Genomic DNA, 24,867 nt, shown 5'->3' on the forward strand with positions numbered 1-24,867 from the left:
ACCCCTCAGGTCCTCAGATGGGGAGAGTAGAAATGAATCTGCTGACATGCATTTTTGCATTGCTTCAAATTTTCTGTTGTGAGTAAAGTGCATGTGTGTAAAGAGGGTATTTATCCAGAAAATGATGAGATGTAGAAGCAGGATAAAATCCAAAGGTAGTTTTATTCCAAGTAAATATCAGCATTAACACAGGAGTGCTACCGCCTTCCAGAAAGTCCAACAGCTTAATGAAACTGACAGAAGCTGTGGCTCTAACTGGAAGACGCCTCACGAGGGATGCACCTTCGAACATAAACATGTTCGAAGATACACTCCTCTGCGAGGAATCAGCTGGTGAGACAAAAGAGCGTGACAGCTGGTTGGATTATGGAGCGTGCAACAGAATGTAAGTAACATACAAGAGATAAAAGAAAGACTATACTTTACATCTTCTCCCTTCCTATAACATTAACAAAAATTTGAAAAAGTATGAAGTTAACTTAAGACATATAAATAAAAATCTTTAAACCTTGAAGGGACGGAACAATTACAATGAGTCCTAGGAGGTTTAAACATTTCATTAGTGGAAGAGCTGAACTGAATATTAACAGAAGTAGAATGCAAATCAGTACCCTCAAACATTGCACGAAACATTGTCTGAAGGGGCTCCTAAAGGAAAATATGAACATTCATGAAGAGCAGAATCAGATATGTGTAATGGAGTTCCTTTAGTTTGATCATTGAAAATTACACTCCCCTCGAGGATGTAAGAAGTGAAACGTACAAACAAACGGAATGTTATTACATCAGAACAATGTGAACATACACCATAGGGAGGATCAGGTTTGAAACAAAGAAATCTTTTAGCTGTAACCATAAACTGCTTTACTCATAAAAAGTGCTTTAAATACTGAAAACCTGAAAACCTTCACAAAAACCCTTTTACGCCACCATCCTTTCTTCACAAAACAAACTGGACATTTTGAAGTCTTCATAATCCTTCATAAACTACAATAATGCACCTAAAGCCTACCAAAGCCCAAGTAAATTTCATGCACATATTCCACAGATACCGTGCGGAGGGAAAGTAAGGAATAGAAAGGTGAAAGGGTGAAATCTGAGTTGCACGTAAGGCATAGGGAAATGACAACAACTGTGTCACACCAGAGTAAAGGTAGGTTGAAAACAGAAAAAAAAAAAAATAACAAGTGCAGGATAGAGATGAAAAGGCACATATAAATCCCTTAATCTCCAAACAACAAAATATTACTTATAATGAAAAGTTCTTGACAACCCTTTGTAACAATTTTGTGGACACCCAATAAGACGAAGTGTGTGCTCCAACTAAAACCCTATGTTCCTCAAATGCCCCCAAACAAATCAAAGTTTCTATAATTGAACAATTCCTCCCTGCAGAGATTCATTAGAACTTGAAGGAAATTCTATGGTGTTAATATTGACATGTTGCATATCAGATTCTAAAGGAACCACATCAAACCCTGAAAGAATATCATGTTGATCATGTTGAACAAAATTCTCAAGTGTTGACACAGATCCAACATGTACGGTAGGCCTGGCCCTGCACACATTATTAAAATGACCAAACTTCTGACAGTTCGTACATTTCTTCCCTAGAGCATTACACATAGGACTGTTACTGAGATGTGTTCTTGATCCACACCTGAAACAAAATGTATTGTTACCTCTCTGCTGAGGTTTACTAAAACTATTCTTAAATGAAACTGCATTAACAGAAACATCATTCTGTACAAAGTTAGGAACATTTTCAACTATAATACTTTTTGAAGAAACAATGCTCCTCTCGATACTTTTAGCCATATCAACCACTTCAGCCAATGTTGGATCTCTGCAACTTAATATCCTTTCTTGGATTTTTTTATGGCAACAACCATAAACAAATTGATCCCTGATATAAATGTCTAAATCAGCCCCAAAGTTGCAATCAGCTGACATGTTTCTCAAAATTGAAATGAAATCTTCTACGCTTTCCTCCGGGTTTTGCTTTCTCTTTCTAAAATTAAAACGCTCCAGAATGACACTCGGAAGTTCCAAGAATTTTCTATTAAGTCTTTGAATTGCATCTCTGTAAACATTCCAGCCTTCGCCTCTTCCTGAAGGTGGAATTGAAAGGGGTAAGTTATCGTAAACTTCTCTACCGGCTCTCCCCAAGTGACTATAAAGAATAGCAAGCTTCCTTTTAGGAGCATAATCCTCTGCATCAATAGCCACTAAATAGTTCTCGAAGCTTCTAAACCAAGTTTTCCACGGTTCCACAGGTTTTCCATTAACAGGTAAGAATTTGTTCAGAATAATTACCTGTTGATTATTAGCCATTTTTTTTTTAAACAAATAAATAAATAAATTCTAACGAAATAATAAAGCTTGTAAATATGCAACTCTTGTACTCTTTCCTTTTAGCTTTTAACTAAGCTTTGTAGTCTTTAAATAATAATGATAAATGTCTTTAAAATGCTGAATGTGTAGTCTTTAAAATGTTAAATGTCTTTGAATAGTCTTTAAATAAAATGATAAATGTCTTTAAAATGCTGAATGTGTAGTCTTTAAAATGTTAAATGTCTTTGAAATGCTGAGTGTCGTTAAAATGCCCCAGAAGATGAATGTATGCTTCCTTCTATCTTTATGAATCCTTGTCAAAACGTAAATTCAAACTTTTACATACCATTTCGTAGTCCAAGATCTGAGTAATGAGATGTGATCTCAAAAGGGCACTTGCGCAACGATTTTCAATTGAAATAACAAAAATGAGCGTGTTGCGTGTTACGTTTACCCTACAAAATCGGCTTCAGAAATGGTTACATGCAATGCGTGATGATGTCATCACGTTCAAATCTCGCGTGACTTGCCAACTCACAGGCTCCGTGAAAAATGAAGGAAACACTCAAAAATGCGCTGTCGGGTGAAATTTCTTCAGTTTTCTTCCGTTTGAAGAGGTAAGGGATAATCACAAGTTTCCCTTTAACAAGTGCGCAGTAGAACAATTTAATCTTTGAAATAAGATCCTTTTGAACAATGTAACATTCCAAAGATTTGGTGAAAATGCTGAAATTCTTCCTCTTTTTGAAATAAATCCCGTCGCCAAATGTAAAGAGGGTATTTATCCAGAAAATGATGAGATGTAGAAGCAGGATAAAATCCAAAGGTAGTTTTATTCCAAGTAAATATCAGCATTAACACAGGAGTGCTACCGCCTTCCAGAAAGTCCAACAGCTTAATGAAACTGACAGAAGCTGTGGCTCTAACTGGAAGACGCCTCACGAGGGATGCACCTTCGAACATAAACATGTTCGAAGATACACTCCTCTGCGAGGAATCAGCTGGTGAGACAAAAGAGCGTGACAGCTGGTTGGATTATGGAGCGTGCAACAGAATGTAAGTAACATACAAGAGATAAAAGAAAGACTATACTTTACAATGTGGCTGAAAGTATTACTTGTGTGGATATGGGTTTCTGATGTGCTCTGACCCCGTTTTCTGTGCATTTTCCCTGAGGGTTCACAGGCTGGCGTCGTGTTGACCCAGAGAGGTTCCCACTTGGTTGAACCAGGAGCCTCGGTCCTTCTGGAGTGCCTGGTCTCTGGGTATGATATTAACACTGCTCATCTGAACTGGATGATGCAAACTCCGGCAGGCACTTTCGCTTCTGTTGCAGGCTTTAGGACAGGTTACCAAGTCGAGGTGTCCAGTGGCTACCAGGGAAGGGATGCTCCGTCCACAAGCGGCAACACTGGGCAACTGAAGATTGACAGGGTGACGGAGGCCGAAAACTGGACGTTACTGCTGTGCGAGGCGGTCACAGTCACTTTTCCCGATAAAAGTCTGCATGCAAAAGACGGAGTGAAGTGTTTCAATTACAACACACGATGTATTGCATCAAGGAGCAGCCGTCGGGCATGCGTTGACACACAGCTTTCTTAGTCATGTTTCAAGAAAAAATGAAAGGGTTCCCCTCCCCCCCCCCATTCACCTGGTGTTCCTCTAAGAGACTGTTAGATTTGGTTCAACTATAATAGGGCGCTATATGTGTATGTCACGATAATTTATTTTCCCATAAAAAATATGTTTCATGTTATAATTAATATTTGCATTTTTTACAAAGGGATGAAAAGATCTCCCTGCAGGGTCGAGCCAGCCAGGAGTCGAACCTGGAATCTTCTGCTCCGTAGGCAGACGCGTTATCCATTGCGCCACTGGCCCGCCGCTCTCTATTATGCACGGGGCGGAGTCTGTAAAGTAAGGGGCGGAGTAGTAGACCAGCGCATGTGCGCTCTGGTATATGGACGGCAGTGTGCACGCTAGAGAGGTTTAATAAGCTAGAGAAATGATAGCTCCTTCACATTAAGTAGTGAAGATAATAGCAAGAGTCAAATACTGAGGTGTATGAAGGGATCACTTAAGGAACTCACCGAATGTACAGGCAATAAAAGTCACAACAACTTTAACAGCCACTGCTCTCTTGGGCAAAGAGTGGTGATGTCACTTTGTATATTTTGTCCCCTGCTCTGATTGGATCAAAGTATTTTCGATGTGGTCAGAACTCGCAACTTAACTAGTTCTTTTCCGCTGCAGTGCAAGTGCAGAGGGCGGTGTGGCGGGAAATACAACTGTTTGCGCACATTATACATCGCAACTGGAAATAACCACTGTTCCGCAGACACAATACATTTGTGATTTATTTTTCTAGAACCGTGGCCAATGGCCATGCACTAGTATCGCAGATGCCACGTTATTTTGACCAGTTTAAATGGAAAAAGTCACTAGCAGCTGCATCCGTGACAGCCATTAAGAAGGTCCGCGCCTTCGAGACCACGCTTGTAAAGGTGCTTTTTAAAAAAAATTCACTAGCATTTATTGTTCGATGAAAATATTGGGCCCTTTGGCAAATCGACAGTTGTCTGTTTTACAGTTAAAACAGACCTCTCGAGAAACTCAGAATGGCCCACTTTAAAAACTAAATATTGGCGTTAAATTCCTAGTATATAACTTAATTCAAATGCGTACCTGTTTATGTAACGAAGTTTACAGATCAGTTTATTATAAAACCACACAGGACGGAACTTCATGGTCTAACAGGCGTGATGTAGTTTCTTATAATGTTTATAGATCATTTTCAAGTTTATATTAAAAGTTGAAAAGTAAAAAGATACCGAGCCAACCAGGAGTCGAACCTGGAATCTTCTGCTCCGTAGGCAGACGCGTTATCCATTGCGCCACTGGCCCGCTGTGGGTCATGTGATTTGAGCAAAATAATGGCCATATCACGAGAGGTGCTATGAGCTCGTGTGACAGATGGTAAGGATGTAGCGGTGCACTCTACAATAGACAAGCATTTGCAATGCAATAGGTCTCGCATTTACGCGAGTTTGAGCTATTGACATTGCAAATAACAAAGCCTTTTATTTATGTTTTCGGTTCCAAAAACATAAATAAAAGGCATTGACATTTACAATGCCAATAGCTTAAACTCGTGTAAATGCGAGACCTATTGCATTGCAAATGCTTGTTTTTGTATCTTGGTGGGAAAACAATGCAATTTGTTTTGATAACGTAGTGCAAATGAAAACGGATTTACTAAGGAGTTTCCTCACTTGGTAAAATGTAATCTTCCATATTTATATCATGGATTATATTTGATGGAGAAAGTGTTTTATTTTAGGGCAGGGTGGTGTTGCTGTCCAGGAGGGCAGGATGGCACTCTCCTTTCTCCCTGTAAGACCTTACAGCTCTGTGCATCTCTCTTCACAGTATGAGCTCCCAGTGACACATCGAACTAGAGGGTGGGACACTGATGTATACTCACTTTACACCTCGCTTGTGTCTCCACACTCTCTGTAGGCTGCATGCGGTGCACGAGCCAGGGCAGAACGAGCAGTGCCACAGGGAAGGGGGGGCAGGGGTGAGAATGACCTCGGCCCGGCCCTCTAAGACTCACAGTTCTGTTTGTCCCTCTTCAGAGCACGAGCTACCAGTAACACGTTCGGAGCTCACCTTTCGGTAGAGAGAGGAGAGTAAAAAGCTAAAAAGAAATCGTCATTTCCAATATAGCTAATAGCAGATTAAAGTTGAACAAGATACCATGCGCTTGAACAGGGAATTGAACTCTGGACCCTTAGCTTATAAGTCTGATGCTCTACCGACGGAGCTCATGCTGTCACGGGCCTATTTAAGCATTTTTCACGTGTCAGGACCATTTAAGCTGCATGTTATAGAAGAAAGGGAGATGCATTATATCTGGGTGAACAAACATATTCGAAAGCTCTAATGGTCTCGGAATGTTCCGATGTAACTGCTGCCTCATGCCTCGTATATTGATAGTAAATAGAAGTTTTAAACAAGTGGTAATATTCATGACTTCAGACTCACAGTTAGTGGGAAATGGGTCTGGAGTGCAATAGCAATAATCTGTAGTCTTTTTCACCATTCCTCAAGCGATAAAGATGTTAACTCAGGCTGAATTGTGGAGATTTATCGGAGGGGAGGGGGAAGGGTTAGCGGATATGAATTGCAAAATAGTTCCTCACATGGACAACATATTAACAAGAAGGGATGATTTGGGTCCAATACTGAGAGTAGACCTGTCCGTGTTTTGCATCTTTTCGGATCTGATCCTGGGAATCTACGTTTGGGAATAACTAAAAATAACAACAGGGTACACTTGGATTGAACGAACTGTTCGAGCGATTTAAGTATATTTACAATAAACTGCTGGTCACATAAAATATCACAAGGGCCCTGTACACACCGCAGAGGCTTAGGTGGGTGCTGATGGGAGTTTGTGGTCACAGCTCCTGGAGGCCGCTTTTGGTAGCTGTGCAGAATGATAGAACCGATAGTAGAAGTCAAAGGCGCTTGTCCCCGCACAGTTTAGAAAGCAGGACATCGCAGCGCTATGGACGTCTGTGTTGACATCACACATGCAAGGCAGCTGCTTCTGCCTGGCCAGTGACTGCTTTGTTTTTTTCAGAGACCATAATATTGGGGAATATGGGGATCGACACAGACACTGACACCGAAATAGTGTGAAAAAGGCCGCTTTTATTGAAACAGGTGCACATCACAATTACAAGGCCTAATGCCTAACAAAACTACAACCTCACTTTACAAGCTGTTACCTATGTTACGCTACCCCCACCCCTAAGGTTCTCCCACACAACATTAAAAACCTGCCATTCAGTACCACCTACTGTGACCTTTCAGTTTTGACCTTTGAACGTTACCCTTGGAGTGACCTTCCAGCCTTTCCCTTTGAAATTTGACCTTTGAACTTTGACCTTTGACTTTTGAACCTTTGGTGTGGCCTTTTAACCTTTCCCTTTGAACTTTGAACTTTACCATTTTACCTTTGACCTTTCAACCTTAACCTTTACGACTATTAACCTGCCACTAACCTAATTTCCTAAAGCACCTTAAAGATCCTACCTAGTGAACTTATCTGCCCGTACCCTTTCAGCCTGGATTGCCTCAGTCAATAACAAATAAACTTGGCAAAAACATGTACACATGAGTGCCAACCGCCACCCAGAAAAAAGGGGGGGGCAAACTCCCCTTTTTTCTTCCCCCCAAAAACGGGGAACCGATCGAAACTCTGCAAAAGAAACCTGCACCGAACACTCCCATCCGACGAGAAAAGGGAACCACTAAAAACCTTAAAAACCATCCTACGATTTAGTAATAAAGCAAGCCACATGAGCATCGAAAAAAGAAGTCCTGGCAGCACAAAACCCTTCCAAGTCTTCCAATTGCCAAGTGTACAGACCCAACCGATGTCCCAAATGGCCAGTCCACAACCCACCTGGCCGCCGCTCAACCGATGGAATGACTCACCTGAACGTAAAATCCTAACAACTTATCTTAAGAGGGTAGCAGATACCTCGCACCCAGGCCTCCCTCTCCTCACAAAGCCATGTGCCAAAAAATATGTAGAGAAAATGAAGTATCTAGAAACACTCCCCCCCTGACCAGAACACATTGCTAACAACAGTACATGCCAGACTCCCTAATAGCTAATGCCTGCTATGCCCCGAACCCATGGGCAGCCTTCCCATACCCTGAGAGCCAGCAAACCCCACAGCAACGTGGTTAGCCTAGACCCGGGGTCTCCAACCGGTCGATCGCGAGCTACCGGTAGCTCGCGGAGACCCCGGGAGTAGCTCGCCTGGCCCTTGCTCTGATTGGAGATCTGTGGATGGGGCGGGCCGGGCGAAGCGGATGACCCGATGACGCTCCTCCGATGACGCTCCTCTCCGGGAGCTGCAGACTCCTCTCGTGAGAGTCTGACGTCATCGCCAATAGAAAACGCGCGCTGCCATCGCACTCTCTGCCACTGTGCTACGGGTGCCAGCGCGGAGCTGTAGACGAGAGTGACTTCCACCGCCAGAAGCCGCCACTGCTGCAGGTAAGCTCGCTCTTTTCGTGCCTCTTCCCCCCCTCCTCACATCTGGCGCCCCTCTGACCCCCGCCCGCTGAACACGCTCCGGCTGCTCTCCTGCCTCGCTCCCTCTCTTCCCAGCAGATAGACCCCCTCCCTCTGACCCCCGCTCGGGCTGCTACCCTGCCTCGCCAGACCCCCTCCCGCTGACCCCCGCTCGGGCTGCTCTCCTGCCTCGCCAGACTCCCTCCCCCTGACCCCCGCTCAGGTCTCCTGCCTCGCCAGACCCCCTCCCGCTGACCCCCGCTCAGGTCTCCTGCCTCGCCAGACCCCCTCCCCCTGACCCCCGCTCAGGTCTCCTGCCTCGCCAGACCCCCTCCCCCTGACCCCCGCTCAGGTCTCCTGCCTCGCCAGACCCCCTCCCCCTGACCCCCGCTCAGGTCTCCTGCCTCGCCAGACCCCCTCCCCCTGACCCCCGCTCAGGTCTCCTGCCTCGCCAGACCCCCTCCCTCTGACCCCCTCCGCACCTCTGGGCTGAAGAGCATGTCGTAGGTGGGACACCACAAGATATTGAGGCAAGCAGTATGTATGGTGAACAGAGCTAACAAGCCATTTTCCCTAGCCCAGCAGTAACGTGAGTCCTAGCCACCTCCTGCGCAGATTTGTATACCTTCTTGTGCACAAGAACATTTGACTTGTGGTTGCAACAGTTTGTAACTTTAGATTTATTAGATCTAGCCTGGCGCAATCTCAGCAGCTATAAATGGCCCAAATTCTGAAGAGCCTTAATCCAGCCTTTGCCTGACATGAGGCTCCTGTTCCACATTGGGGGTGCAGGATCCTGGACACTTTGTGTCCAGTCACAGAGACGAGTAGAGGAGTCCCCTGAAGCCCGGCCAAGGGAGTGGGCTCTTGGTGCACATGGTCGCTGTGGTTCATTTCTTCTAGCCCAGAGGCACGCAAAGATTGCCTGCTGTCTTAGTGGCTTCAACAGGCTTTTGCTGGCTGGACTTTAGAGTTGATTTTGCCTAGAATGCATCACTCCTGTTTGTAGATACTAACAGTGGGCCGTAAGGATAAGCGTTGACTCTCAGACTCATTAGTAGTGCTATAAAGGTGTCCTTTCATTTTAGAAACTATTTATTGGCACTTGAATGTATTCGAAATGGATTTTTTTCCAACAGAGGCACTGTGCCAGGTGCTTCGGAGTGCGAGCAAGTGAACACACTTAGGAAGTGCAGGTAATGGGCGAAGCTAGGTAAAAGACGGATGTCGTCACAGAGTGGGGAAGCACTTTTCAAAAGTACGTGCTAAAACCAGGGCCACTGGAATTATGTGGCAGGGGTGACCAAATTATGCAGCATGGTGGACTGAATTATGTGTCAAGAAAAGGCAAATTATGTGGCATAATGCGGCACATTTTGTGAAAGTATTACTTATTATTTTGTAATTTTTACACGTGTTAACATTGTCGGGGCAAAGGCTTCACCTCATTAGAACCAGTTTGAGCACCCAAATACAGCAGTAAGCACCATAAAGGTAACCAGTTAAGCTTTGCAATGGCCCTGCAATGCACAGAAACACCTCAGTGCGTTTTTAGTAACTTTTGATCCATATTACCTGCGACCATCATTTTGTTAAAAATCACCTAATTCCAGTGGCCCTAGCTAAAGGAAGGATTTTCAGTGGGAGAGTCAGCAGTGTGCAGCCAAACGTATTCAGACAACATGAATAGTTAACCGCGGATAATTGCCTGGGGGTATTTTCCTCGAGAGGAGAGTCCATATTTCAAGGTTATAGGTAGAGAGATGTACAGCATTTATAAGCCACAAGCAAAGTCTTGCGCTGATCAACATTTTTGGTTTACGTTTAGTCTGAGGGGTTTCCTGTGTTTCCTCATGTACACCATGGAGTTGTTACTCCTCCTGCAAAGTGGCAATATTTCTTTGTGAGTGGTCTTTGGAACTAGAAATAGACGAGCTGTTTTCCTGCGAGTTAACTTTTAAACAACTTTCTTCACGAAGTCGAAACTGGAAATATTTTGGGGGTTTATTTTTCTTCAGACAACTTAAAAGGCTAAATAAATTTAAATGTGAAAATCCACATGCAGAAAGAGAGAGAGAGAGAGAGGGAAACGGAGAGTGGGAAGAAGTAAGAAATGGAAAGGGCGGGAGCAAAGGGGAGTGCAAAGAGTCACAATGAGAGGAGAGTGACAGGGATGGAGATGAGAGAGAAGTCCACAGAGGAGAAAGCGACAGATGGGAGGGGAACGAGTGGCAATGAGAGGGTGTGACAGAGATGCAGATGAGAGAGGGTGGCGGAGATGGTGAAGGGTGTAAGACACAAAGACACTGAAACACAGAAATGAGTGGGATGCAGAGAAAGGAAGGTGGTCATTTTTTAACAGAAGTAGACACTCGACTTGCTGGGACAAGCACTCAGTATTTCCTCATCCAGCCCAGTGAGTCTCGTGGAAGCTCCCAGAAAGGGGAAGGTGTGACCAGGGGGGTGCTTGTGAGGTGGCACAGGGCGCAGTATGTCTGGCTTCGGGTTTTGTGTTTGTCACTATGTGAGCAAATCGAGTATTTAAACGTCTGCTTGCAACTGCAGAAGCCTCTGTGTACTTTTTTGAGTACAGGTCTTTAAGCCTAAACAAATGTTCTTGAATCTTGCTTTGTGTGTACTTGATAGTGTTTAAGTGTGTTTGTACTTATGTTGGGGTGAAGTTGATGGATATAAAGATGTTGTTACAGATCCTGTTATAACACTTTTGCAAGTGCTTTATCAATCTTCCTGCTTCCTCAAATTTGCTTGAAACTCTTTTTTTTTGCCTCAGTGCAATACCACAATCACTTACGCCTCATCACTTTCAAATGTCACCAGCCGCCCCTGATTACAGCATTATTAAAACTGTCCATGTGGTATTCTTGCCTTTTGTGGATTGAATGTGGACTTCATCAACATTTTTACTCTTGCTACAGAATCAACAGCCAATGATGGGTCAAGAGCCAGGTCCCTCCAAAAGGCCGAAGACTTACCACTTCCATCAAGAGTGGGAGAACGAATTTTTATTTACACAAATCAAAGACAACTGTGTGTGTTTAATCTGTGGAGCAAAAGTTGCAGTGGGGAAAAAGGGCAATGTTGAGAGGCATTTTACAACAAAGCACATGAGTTTTGAGAGGAAGTTCCCTAAGGGAAGCAGCCTGAGGTCACAAAAAGTAAATGAACTGAAATCTGCATTGCAGACACAGCAATCTTTTTTCACAAAGCCAACGAAGAAAGCCACTGCAGCAACTGAAGCATCCTTGGTAGTTACTCATCACTTGATCAAGCACAAAGCAACATTTTCAGATGGAGCAATTATGAAGGAAGCAATGCTTCTAATGGCCCACTCTTTATTCAAAGACTTTAAATTTAGCCCTGAAGTTATGTCTGGCATTTCAGATGTGCAGTTGGGGGCAAACACTATGGTACGAAGGGTATCTGCATTATCGGGCAACGTGACAGAGCAGTTGGAGCGGGATTTAAAGACATGTAAATATTTTTCTCTGCAATGTGATGAATCTGTTGATGCAAGCGATATTGCACAGTTGGCTATCTTTGTTAGAATGGTTTTTGAAGATTTCACGTATAAAGAAGAATTTTTAACTCTGTTGCCTCTGAAAACCACAACCAGAGGGTCTGACATCCACAATGAGGTGAAAAAGTATTTTGCGAAACAAAATGTTCCATTGAAAAAGTTAGTGGCGATAACAACTGATGGTGCACCCGCAATGATAGGGCGTCATTCTGGCTTCATTGCCAATTGTAAAGCAGATCCAGATTTCCCTCCGTTATTAAACTACCATTGCATTATACATCAACAGGCAATATGTGCAAAGGTAATGGGGTTTGATCATGTGATGACTCCTGTTGTTAAAATTATTAATTCAATTCGTGCAAAGGCCAAGCAGCACCGAACCTTCAAATTGTTCCTTGAAGAACTTTCAGCTGAGTATGGTGACCTTTTACTGCACACTCAGATCCGATGGCTTAGCAGAGGAAGAATACTGCGAAGATTCCTTTCCCTATTGCCAGAAGTCAAAGCTTTCATGGAGTCTAGAAATGAAGATACCACACAGCTGTCAAACACTGAATGGTTGCTCGATTTAGCTTTTTTGACAGATGTCACAGAGAAATTAAATTTATTGAACTACGAGTTGCAAGGCAAAAACAAGACAATAGCCAACATGATTAGTTCTGTGAAAACATTCAAAACAAAACTTAATCTTTTCATACAGCATGTACAGAAAAGAAAGTTTCAGCACTTTCCCTCAGTGCTCCAAATCCTGTCAGAAAACAACATTGAGGCTGGGATCCTTGACATACAAAAATACAGTAACCTCCTCGTGAGGCTTAATCAAGAGTTCAGTGACCGGTTTAGTGATTTTGAGCAACTGGAGCCCTGTGTGATGTTCACTTCAAACCCCTTCATGGAAGTGGATCTTAGTGACATTTCAGAGAAAATTAGTGTTCTTCTGAACCTTGACTCTGACACCATGGAAATGGAGATGGTCTCACTTCAAAATGACATTGAATTGAAATCAAGGCAATCTGACATACATTTCTGGAGTCTTGTGGATGCAGAAAAGTTTAAGAACATCCACACAGCTGCATTGAAACTTTTTTCCCTGTTTGGCTCTACCTATCTTTGTGAATCTGCATTTTCCGATATGAACTTCATAAAATCTAAGTTTCGCACACGTCTGACTGACGAACATTTAAATGACTCCATAAGAGTTGCCCTCTCAAACTACACCCCAGATTACAAGGCATTACTGGACACCATGCAGTGTCAAGTCTCTCACTGAAATTATTTGTATGTAGTCGTAATCAATACTTGTTCAGTCGCACTCCCTGGGGAAATGACAAATCTGTTTATTTATTAAAACCAAGATTAAAGTCGCTGCAGAGAAGAATCTTCAGCCTCCTGCAAAGCTTTTTTAGTATTTGAACAAGAACAATGCAATGTGTACTGCAGGCCTGTATTACAAACAATAAAACTTAGCTGGAGAGAAGAATCTTGAGCACGTTTCCAAATGATTATTTGCAGCATAAAAACGAATCAGTTCCACATTGAAGTTAAGATCGCTTTCCATGTATGTTTGTTAATTGAGCCGCATTACAATGATTATTTCAATGACCACTATTACTGGAAGGTCTTAATTTTGGACCTTAATTTTGGACCTGGTAATTGAAATGACTTGAAGCGTCACAAATCCAAAGTCATTCCTTTTGGTGTTCTAGGCCTGTCTTGGGTATTTTGTTCAAACCACAGTATTAAAGGCAATGAAACGAGGCGTGGGGGGGTCTCGCGGAAAAATGCACAAGTTGATTCGGGTTCGGTAGCTCACGACTATGTTCACTGGTCAGAAGTAGCTCTCACTACACAAAAGGTTGGAGACCCCTGGCCTAGACCAATTCACCCCTTTGCCACCTCAATGAGCCAGAACAAACCCCTGCTCAGAGAAAACTTACACACAGGGAAGAGCCACACGTCCCAGAGCCCAAGCCAACAAAAAACTACATACCTGCGAACTGAAGCCCCACCTAACCGTCTCCAGACATATGAACAAGTCTAAGAAAAACCCTCTGCCAGGAGACACCTAGGTGAAAAATATAACCTAAGAGCTCGGATACCCAAAAGGCCCCAGAAGAAAACAAGCCTGTTCATAAAACAAGCGCACTTCAAAAACCCTCCCTGCAAAATACAGGCAACGCCCTAAAACTGAAAAATATCCCCTGATCACCCCCATGACTCCTCCCGCTGACAAACACCTCCCATAAATTGTCCCAGGCCAGAGAAGGAACTGCGCAAGTAGGAGCTGACAAAAACCTACCACCAGCTAAAAGACCCTGCGTTATGTACATACCAAAGCTGTTCCGGTATTGCGGTCGGAATCCTAACCACCTAAATGGCCAGACACAGAAAAACCCCTCCACTGCGAATGAAACCAAGCAGCAGCAAAATTCCCAGTTCACACCAGGGATAAAAAATGCCCAGAACGCCAAATGAAGCCTAAAGCAGCCAAGAACAAACCCGCAACCAAATCACAAACTGCACAACCCTAGCCGCATGCTTGTAGAGAATTTCCACTGCTGCCAAGATGTAAATCCTGAACCAAAAATTCGAATGTGCCGCTTCCACACCCCTCGGCGACAAAGCCACCTGCACAGGAAAAAAGGCTCAAAAACGCCAAAGCCCCTCCCACCAAAATACCCCCGCTCAGACACGACCCCTAAAACCAACTGCCTTGTCAGAATATACCACACCCATCACCACCTGCCGGTCCTGAAAATATTTGAACATCCCACTGAAAGTCATCGTTTCGAAACCATAGTAATCTGTCAAAGGAATGTAAAATTGACCTCCTCATGCGCAGGTCCACCTACACACCAGCCAACAAGCGGATATAGTGTAGAGGCAGCTAATGACCTGACAACGCCCTACCCAATCTCCTGCAAAAAATCCTACCAGCCCTGACTACCCTACAGGCAGCATTGATATAGCCCCACAAAAACTGGATGTCCTTCGGTGTTAATTTATGCTTGCCCACTTTCCTTCCAACAACACCAACGTTTTCGGGTTCTTAACAATCGACCCCGTGCCTGCATTCCTACTAAGTAAATTTCCATGCCCAAGAATGACATGGTCGGCATGGCCCCATTGTTCCTCTGGTGCCAAGGGCCAACCCCACCTCCCCCAAGAGCTCGTGGAAAGTGTCTAGTGCTACCTGGCCCTCTGTGGAGCCCGGGGAACCGACGAAAGAAGACATCTAAATAGTGTGTTACCAGCCTCGGACCAGTGTGCTGTGTAAAATACCCCTGAAAAAAGGTGCTGAAACACTTAAACAAAGCAGAAGACATTGAACAACCCATCGGAAATGCCCTATTCACATACCACCATCCCTCAAACTGGAATCCAAGAAGACCCCAATCAACCGGATGTACGGGAAGGATGTAAAATTAAGATTTTATGACCCTGTCGCCATATCTATAAGTGCGCCCGCGGTCACAACCAATGACATAGCAACTTAAACTGGGAAATATGACATTGGGGCTGCCTCCTCATGCATGTAAATATATACTGAAAACTCCTCAAGCCACGATAGGTGTCATCTTTGTCCACACTGACCCCATTCTTCTTTGAGAACACCCCTCCCAATCGAAGAAAGCAATCAAATCATCCACTGGGCAGCCATCAAAAGGACCTGTCAACCCTCCTTCACGGATTTCTTTGTCCAACTTGTGTTGCACCCCTGCCATATGTTAAAATGCTGACTTCGAAAGTCTTTAGACACCGCCTCCGCTGAGGCCCCTTTTAAACCCAACGAAAACCCCTCTTCAAAACTCTCCAACAGGACCTGCTCTGCTTGCAAACCCTCATCTTCCCCAGACCTTGACGCCAAAGCTGTAGTCCGACTGGTGTAGAAGCTTTTGGGCCCGTGACCCTGAAATTCCTTACCGCCCCTACCACCCGGGGATTTTTGTGGAGGCCCAGATGTGCAAGCACCTGTCCGGTGCCCCTGCTGGTTTCCTTGCGCCCTGCCTCCCCAACACCTAACCAAGCGGTGTTTCCTTCCGCACTGAGAGAACTCGGGTATGAACTTATCTTATCTTATCTTATCTTATTGTTTTGGTAAAGCGCTACAGCTGCCCCAGCAATGAGGCGTCCCGGCGCTGAAACCCAGATCAGATCCTGAGCGTGGAGAGTCCATGGACAGAGGAAGGATTACAGGCAAGGGAATAGAAAAGTTTTCACTGCTTTCCGGAAAGCAGATAAGTTGTCTATCGAGCGAATATGATGTGGTAGTTCATTCCACATCTTGGCTCCCAGGAACCTAAAGGAGCGGCCGCCCATGCGGCAGAGTTTTATGCGTGGGACGCAAAGAAGGTTTTGGTTGGAAGATCTTAGGTTCCGTGACGGCGCATAGGGAGTGAGAAGGGGTTGAAGTAGAGGGGGGGTGTTGAGTTTGAGAATTTTGAAGGTCATGATGAGGGTCTTGAACTTGATTCTGGAGTCAACGGGGAGCCAGTGCAATTTTCTGATGGTCGCTCTGGCTGAGCATCTGCGGGGAAGGCCGACCAAAGTTCTAGCGGCCGAGTTCTGCACGCGTTGGAGTCGTGCTAACTCACATTTGTTGGCACCAAGAAGGAGCACATTGGCATAGTCTAGACGCGAGAGGATGGTGGCTTGGATGATGAGTTGGCGGGTCTTTGCGTCGAAGAAGCCTAGTATGTGGCTAAGGCTTCTCAGTAAGCCAATGCAGGTGCCGGCAACTTTTTTGGTGTGGGCTCGAAAGTTGAGTGAGTCATCCATCCAGACACCCAAGTTTTTCACTAGGGTTTTGGGGGGAGGGATGGTACCAAGAGAGGACGGCCACCAGTGCTCATTCCAAAGGCTGGTGTTTTTGCCAAGGAGAAGCACCTCTGTATTTCCGCCATTAAGTTGTAAACAGTTCGTAGTCATCCATTGGGCGACCGCAGAGAGTCCGTTTTTGAAATTAGAGGAAAAGTTGGAAGGACTATCTGAGAGGGCGATGGCCAGTTGTGTATCGTCAGCGTACGATACTAATGTCAAGCCCCATTCTTTGGCCACTGCCGCCAGAGGCTGAACATAGAGATTAAAAAGAGAGGGGCTTAACGCAGAGCCCTGCGGGACTCCCTGTTCAATAGGGTGGGGTTTAGATAGAAAGGGGGGGGCAGAAACTCGAAAGGACCTGCTCTCGAGGAAGGATCTGAACCACTCCAAGGCATGACCAGTTACTCCAAAAGTCTCCAGACGTTTAAGAAGGATGACATGGGATACCGTGTCAAATGCCGCGCTGAGATCCAGAAGGATCAGCGCAGCACTTTGACCGGCATCTAAGATCGTCCGGAGGTGCTCTGTGGTGGCTAAGAGAGCAGACTCAGTGCTATGGCCTGGTCTGAACCCGTTTTGTGATGGGTCCAGAATGTTGTTTTTGACCATATGCTGGGATAGAGTGCTGTTGACATGCGCTTCAGCGAGTTTGGAAAGCCATGGAAGCAGGGAGATTGGTCGAAAATTCTCCGGTTTAGATGGATCTAGGGTGGGTTTCTTGATGATAGGCGAAACCCACGCTTGCTTCCAGGCAGATGGTACACACGCTGAAGTAAAGGAGAGGTTCAGGATGGCGGTTAACGCTGGTAGGAAGAAGTTGAGTGACTCTAGGAATTGAGCCGGGCGCATGGGGTCTGCGGGGGAGCCAGATTTGACTTTATTGCATAGTCTGATGAGGATGTCTTTGGAGATTTCTGGAATGTAGGTCAAGGTCGAGTAGCTAGGAGAAGCAGAAGGATTGCTGATAGTATTAGGGTCGTGCTGGGGGAAGGAGGTGTAGATTTTCTGTACCTTGTCAACGAAGAACCTGGCAAGTTCTTTGCATTGTTGCTCGGAGGAAATAGTAGGGAGGGGTGTTTTGCTGCTCTGTAGTTCTTGTACGAGTTTGAAGATTTCTTTAGCGGGGGTGGGACTAGACATACCATACTCCCTTGTGCCCAAGCCTTCATAAAAACTCCCCTCACGCTCCTGATGCTGACGGTGTAGCTATTGTCCTATCCTCCCCTCCCCTGAAGGGGCCAGCACCTACAAGTAACCACTTACGGTAAGTATAGGCCTTCCAGTTTACATTTGTCAACGGCACCGTAAGCCGCTCGGCCAGCTCATACCTCTCTTCCTTAGACCCTCCTTGGACCGTATCTCCTTGTGAAGTAGCTTCAACCTTTCAACGTTTCCCCCCCCTTCAAACGTGCTCTTTCATGGCCAACATCAAATGCGCACCTGGGGCCTTTTGCTACACCCATGTACAGGAGGTTTTATTAAACTAGCTCTTTACTCTGCAAGGCTCTTTACCTAGCCCGTCCGTCCAGTATTCAAGCCACTCTCCACTTAGTGCCTGATGCGACCACTTCATCGGTCCCCACACCTCGGACTCTAATATAATTACCCATGTGGAGCTTACCACCCGGCTCTCCCATACATCGTCACCCTTTGTCTCCACCGATACCATTTTTGGATTTGCCCATGGAAGCACCTTCTCACTCCGCTCGGTCTCTGATATATTTACCCATGTGGAGCTTACCACCCGTCTCCTCCCAAACATCGTCACCCTTTGCCTCCACCGACACCATATTTGGTTTGGCCCGTGGAACAACCTTCTCACTCCGCTCTTTGACCGATTCACCTACGGAGCTTACCACCCAGCTCCTCCCAAAAATACTTCACCCTTTGTTTCCACTGACACCATTGGCTCCATGCCATTTGCTCAACTGGGTCCACCGTCTGAGGAACCCTCACCCAGAGCCGCACTCTCATCCGGGCCCCAACGCCGCTGCCCACATGGGCTGCACCGCCTCCGGTGCCTGAAAAATTCTAAAAGACACATGAGAAGGCACCCCTTCCACATTGTCCCTCCACTCCCCTTCCTCAGGGAAGTCATCATAATACAGTACAAACGATTCCTCAATCTGCATAGAATCCATCATAAAACCCACACTGCGGGCCTCAGCCGACCCAGCATTGCCTACACCAACCCTAGCGGCCTGTGAAAATACTCCTGGCGAGGGAGCCGCTGTACACGCCGGTACTCCCCCCTGCGGTGACTGCAGCATCTGTTTTACGTTGGGGTCAGCGAGGTCGCGCCTGACCTTCGTTTGCTGACCACGCCGCAGCCGGTACGGAATGTGCCGCACAAGGCTCCACCCCCCCTTTCTCCTCATTGCATTGGGGCCGCTCTTCGCCCTGCTGACTGAGTCCTGTTTTTCGTTGGGGCCAGCGAGGTCGCGCCTGACCTTCATGTGTTGGCCGCGCCGAGCTCCCCTGCCGGAATGGAATGTGCCGCGCAAGGCTCCACCCTCCCTTCTCCTCGGTGCATTGGGGCCACACCTCACCCTACCGAGTCTGCCGACCTACGACGCTCCTCAACTTATGAAAAACAAATTTGGACTGGAGTGCTGGGAGCGCCCAAAAACTACCTAGCCTGCAATCTCCCCTGCCCAAGGACCACCCTCGAAAAAAAAAAAAAAAAAAACGATCAGCACCCTGCCCCCTGAGCCTTAAGTCACCGTACTTATCCGGGAGGGCGGCGGAGGGGGAGGGGTCCCCCTCCGCCACATCCCCACTCCACCCAAAACATCCTGAAAAAACCAGGCGCGGGGGAGGCCCTGCGTGACGAACTCCCCACTCACCATAACCAACCACAAAAGACCCCAACCTCACTTCCTCAGCACAATGACTGAAATGCTGAACTGCGCCCCTTAATGGGGGCTCTCTCTGGTGGAGGGGTACTAAGGTACCTGTAGCCCCCAAACCCAGAGCCCCTAAACCCCTTTCACCCAAGAAGAAAAAAGGAACTATGCTCTCCCAAGCATACACCCCTGCCACCGGAACCAATTCCCCCTCTGAAAATCCAAAAGACCTCACCTCACCCTCTCCCCCATTCAGGACCTGCTAAGGAGACACCCCGTGGCTGAAACTCCCCCCACCCCCCAAACTGGGCCCATTCCCCCTCCCCTATAAAAACTGCCACCCAATGACACCACCCCACCCCCCCTTACCTCGCCCCCACTGCCTTCACCACCGGACATGACATGCCAAACCAGGGCCGCTTTTCTAGACCGCAGGTGGTCCTGCTCCAAAACCGGGTTCATTGTTAGGCGTTTACGACGTGCAAGCAGCCAACGCCGCTGTTATGTCTCCAATTAATAAATTCCTGTGACCTGCTCCGTCCAAAAGCCGAAGCCATAACAAGCCAAAAATAACTAAACTTCAGCACAAAAATTTCCCCGACTAAAATAAAAAATTTCCTGACTAAATGCTCCCAGCCACCAGGTCACCAAAGAAAAAATTCTAGAAAGATGGGGACCAGCTACCGGGAAAGCTCAAAATTGTGACAGGAACACACAAAATGGAGGAATAAATATCCCTTGGGCTAGAAAATAGCCAAAACAGCCCAACAAGCCCAACCAGCCCAAAAAGCCCAACCAGCCCAAAAAGCCCAACCAGCCCAAAAGGAAGGGGGAGCAGAGTCCTGTGTCGCTCCCATTCCCCAAACATCCCGGGGGCAGACCTCTCTACGCTCGGCTGCCCCCCAAGACCCCATGGCGTACGCTCGGCTGCCCCCCAAGACCCCATGGCGGGGTCCCCGTAGTTCCATATTCTCAAAGATAAATGGACAGCGGTATCCGTGGCCAATAAAAGGGGGGCCTGGGGGAAGCGTTGTGTGAGTGGGTGTGTGTGTGTGTGGGGGGGAAGAGATTACTCGGTCCGCAAGGGTCGGACATTACCCGCTGCTAACTCTTAATATTTCTGGCAGTTCGGCGCAGTGTGAGCCCACAGTTGTCATCACAAGAGATGGGTCTGAGATCCTGACGGGTGCACTTTAGCGCCTGAGGAATTCCCGAAGCGCATCTTTGCACCCAGACTGGCGGAGACCCTAGTGGAGATGTTCTTTGTGTGCTGGCTCGGGGATACAAACGCTCAATGTCCCATGTTTGCGTGCATATACAAAGAGGTCAACAAACACCTGACTGGGTCTGCATTGTGCGGGCGGCGTTACGACTCAATGAATGACAAGTTCATGCCTGGGGACCACGAAAATACGTTTAATCTATGCAGGTCAGTTCCAGAAGGTGACACAATATGTTGCCAGCACTGCTGTTAATTTCGCAGTCACGTATTTTGATTTTGCTTCATGCACTAATGATTTTCCCCAAACCCCGTTTTGTCAGCAGTATTTACCAACAGAAAACAAACACGTCTGAACCGTCTGCGCCTGCTTAACCCCTTCAACGCTGATGATGAGCTAGGCTCGTCATGGCGTAGCCTCCTCGCACGCTGATGACGAGCCCAGCTCGTCATGTAAAGTGCGTTTTAAAAAAACTCAGCGTGCGAGCGGAATTCCGCTAGCGCGCATGGTGTTAAAAAGCGCCGTTTACCGTTTTTTTTTCTCAATTTCTATTCGTGCACTATATGACAAGAGTAATTTCTTTCCATCCAGTTTGGCACTTAACTAAACCGTAAGGTTAAAAACCAGATGACGGTAATCACCACAATACATTAAATCATTTTGAACTTGTCAGTGACTCCTGTGAATATTGTTTATGATTAATAAAAAGCGCCTGCATTTATTACCACCAGAGAAGGAAGACATGAAAGCAAATTTGGTTACAGTTACACTACGTGATTTCAGCGAGAAAACCAATATTTTATGTAGGGAGAAAAACAACATGGCTACATTTCGTAACAAAGCATAACAACAGCAACGCATTTCTGGCCCTTTGCAACGTTAAAATTGGAACTACACATTGCAAACTGATTTAGGTATGTAAAAACCAGTGTGGCTGATGGCGCCGTCACACATGCAATACGACAACTGCTACGTGTACATTAACACCTGAGACCTTCCCAAGAAACACTGACAGTGCTAAATACGTACTTGGGAGGTCTTCCGGCGCAGTGCAACTTTGTAAAGCCCCTAGGGTGGTGCTTACTGCTTACACTATCTCTCCCCTTGAACGGAAAAAAAGGCAGTCAAGAAATGCACTCACGTAGGGAATTATGACATAGCATACCTAAAACAAGTGTTTTGAACGAAAGAAAAGCGTGTCCGTGCGCAATGACATGTTAGGTAGTAAACTCGAGCCCCGATGTATACAAATACACTCACGTGCAAAATTAATCACAGCTGGACTCTCATACCGATACTTGCAAATACACCCCGACCACGTTAAAGTTGAAAGCGCGTTAAGTTTAAGGCATGTTAAACATCCAGGGATGAAATAAATACCTGTTGAAAAATAAAAAAAGATGAATGCACTACAGTGCAGATGATAGCGAGAACGAGGCCTGACACGCAAATCGGATTTCCAGGCGGGAGAAAGGAGAGGCGTGACACGCACAAACTGTCCGGAAGGAGCGGAAAAACAACGGAGCGGGCAGCGGAGTCTGGACACGGAGGAACAGGACGAGAGGAGTATTACCCGGTGAGGGGGGGGGCGTTGGGGCACATTGACGGCACCCGCCCCCCCAGTGTGGAAGCCCTGCGTGTGCCCGGTGAGTGGGGTTGGGAGGGTGTGTGTGCGCGCGTTTGTGTGTGTATGTAAGCCCTGAATGTTGGGGGGGGTGAGTGTGTGCGCGTGGGAATGTGTGTGCGCATGCGTGACTTTGCCTGTGTGTGATTGCGAGAGCATGTGAATGGCAGGCAGGGGATGTGCACGGCCACGTGCGCGCCCTCGAGGGCAAATCGGAGACAGCAGAGGCTCGTGCATGTACTCTGTCTCACATTCCCCTGAACACACCAACAAAAGATGTCAAGCAGACAAAGCATGCTTCGCATGCTTTTTAGGTCTGCTCGACCTAAAAACACAGGAGCTAAGTATACTATCAACTCATTTCAAGTCGCAGCTCTGAAGCCAGCCTACAGGTTTGTGGAGTTTCAGAGCCCTGCTCACTTTACTGCTTTGCAGAGATGAATGCTGCATTCGATGGATAAGGCTTCTTGGCTTTGCCTCCTCTAACTGCAGAAATGCGGCTGCAGCCTGACATCTTACAACTCCTTCCGTTATATATAACAATATATAACATTTTGCAGACAGTACTACATTACAACTACGAACAAACTACTATATGCTATAAACAAACCCATGGCTCGACCTCAGTTCTACAGTCTTTCAGATACCGTGGCCTGCCAGGAAGCATCCTGTTGGCCTTGCGCCTGTGGTCACATAATGAGAGGAGCAGGCGCTGTAAGTATTGGTTGGGTACTACTTCCTGTGGTAATGTCTAGGTCACTGACGCCTGAAGCCTCAGCAAACATGTTATTTTATTTTATTTATTTAAAGAGTTTTGTATAGCGTGAACAGGACCCGTGCGTATCAGAGCGCTTTACATATTAAGAGGTAGTAAGGAGATACAACTTATACAGATTAAATGTATCAGTATATATGACAATAAGAGACAATTATTTGCATGTGGGCTACTTTAGTGCTAGACTGGATGCTTCCTCTCATCCAAAAACATGTGCAGCAGCGGGGTCCTTCGATCAGGTAGCGCCACAGTTGCTGCGTGGCAAGGAAAGATCAACTATCTTGCAAGTGCGACAATCTAAGGAAGTGTGTCCTGGTGCATCAGTGAAAGGCAGTGCTGTAAATGGAAACATAGAATTAACAATTTGCTAACATTCGTGCCAAGAATTTTCAATTCTATTAAGGACAGGAGGCGTGGATTATGCTTTCTCTATTTCTTTACTGAAAATTACAGCAGCCAATCAGTATACAGTAAAGAAACAAGCATTTACAATGCAATGGTTTCGCCTTTGGAAAAGTTAGAGCTATTGGCATTGCTCATGACATTTCTTTTTTTTTTTTTACTTATAAGTAAATGGCATTGTTATTTACATTGCCAACCTTAATGAAGGTCGAAGTCTCACAATGCCTGTCTCACAAGGCACACAGATACACAGCAGTTACCCACTTCACAAGGCATAACATACACTCAACTTCCGACATCACAAGATACAAAATGCACTGCAGTACCTTATGCAAAATGCACAAAGTGGGAGGGGGGGGGGGGGGGGCGGGAAAGGCACGGATAGTGGGAGGGGGGCGGGCAGGCACACGGACAGCGGGAGGGGGGCGGGCAGGCACACGGACAGTGGGAGGGGGCGGGCAGGCACAGGGACAGTGGGAGGGGGCGGGCAGGCACACAGCAATCTGTCTAACATATAGAGATTTCATATCAAAGTGGTGTGAGGGGGAGAAAAGTGTTGATTGAGACACTGAAGAGCATCTCTCCTTCCACAAATATTAGTATAGTTTGTTTCACAGTCTCATATTTTCAGAACGAAAACATGTTCGGTTATAAATATCAATAGCAACGTAATTGTGTTTACTCATTCATCTAACACTGCTAACAAGGACTGGTGAAGCCAAAAAGTCCTGCATGTTTTAGGCCTATGTTTGTTGTTTTAAGTCTCATCTTTAATTGCGAAGGCCACACCTCTTTGAAAGGATTCCTAGTTATGCTTCCCTGGCCACGCCGCTTTTTAATAAGCCCCTAACGTTTTCATTCCACTCCAAGCCCTGAATAAAAAAATATTATTATGGAACCTCTGCAGGTTTGTGCCATATGTACTAAGTCTGTGCGGTTATCATAGATTGCCACTGCATACCTAACCATCTCATCGCTATAATGCGGCAAACCCAGTGGTATCGACTTCATGAACATGCAGTAAGGTGTACATGCCGTTTCGTGGCACACCCTTTTATGTGGTGACATAAGTTGTGTCCAGGGGCTACCGCATGACTAGTGAGATCTCCCTAAAATGTAACTTAGGCTGGACACTTTAGAGCTAGATAAAGGCTTTTCGCATTTGTGAGCTTGTCTTCATTGACCTACATAACCTCTGTGCAAAACCCCC

At 46.0% G+C, this 24,867-nt stretch overlaps 1 non-coding gene across 1 annotated transcript; it reads right to left on the bottom strand.

The window, feature by feature from the left end:
• Positions 1–4,142: 4,142 nt before the first annotated feature.
• TRNAR-ACG (transfer RNA arginine (anticodon ACG)) lies at positions 4,143–4,215 on the bottom strand. Its single transcript has one exon. It is a non-coding gene; the product is annotated as a tRNA-Arg (tRNA).
• Between the last annotated feature and the right edge of the window lie 20,652 nt (positions 4,216–24,867).

This window comes from Lissotriton vulgaris, chromosome 5 (assembly GCF_964263255.1).
Source record: "Lissotriton vulgaris chromosome 5, aLisVul1.2, whole genome shotgun sequence".
NCBI classification, from domain to species: domain Eukaryota; kingdom Metazoa; phylum Chordata; class Amphibia; order Caudata; family Salamandridae; genus Lissotriton; species Lissotriton vulgaris.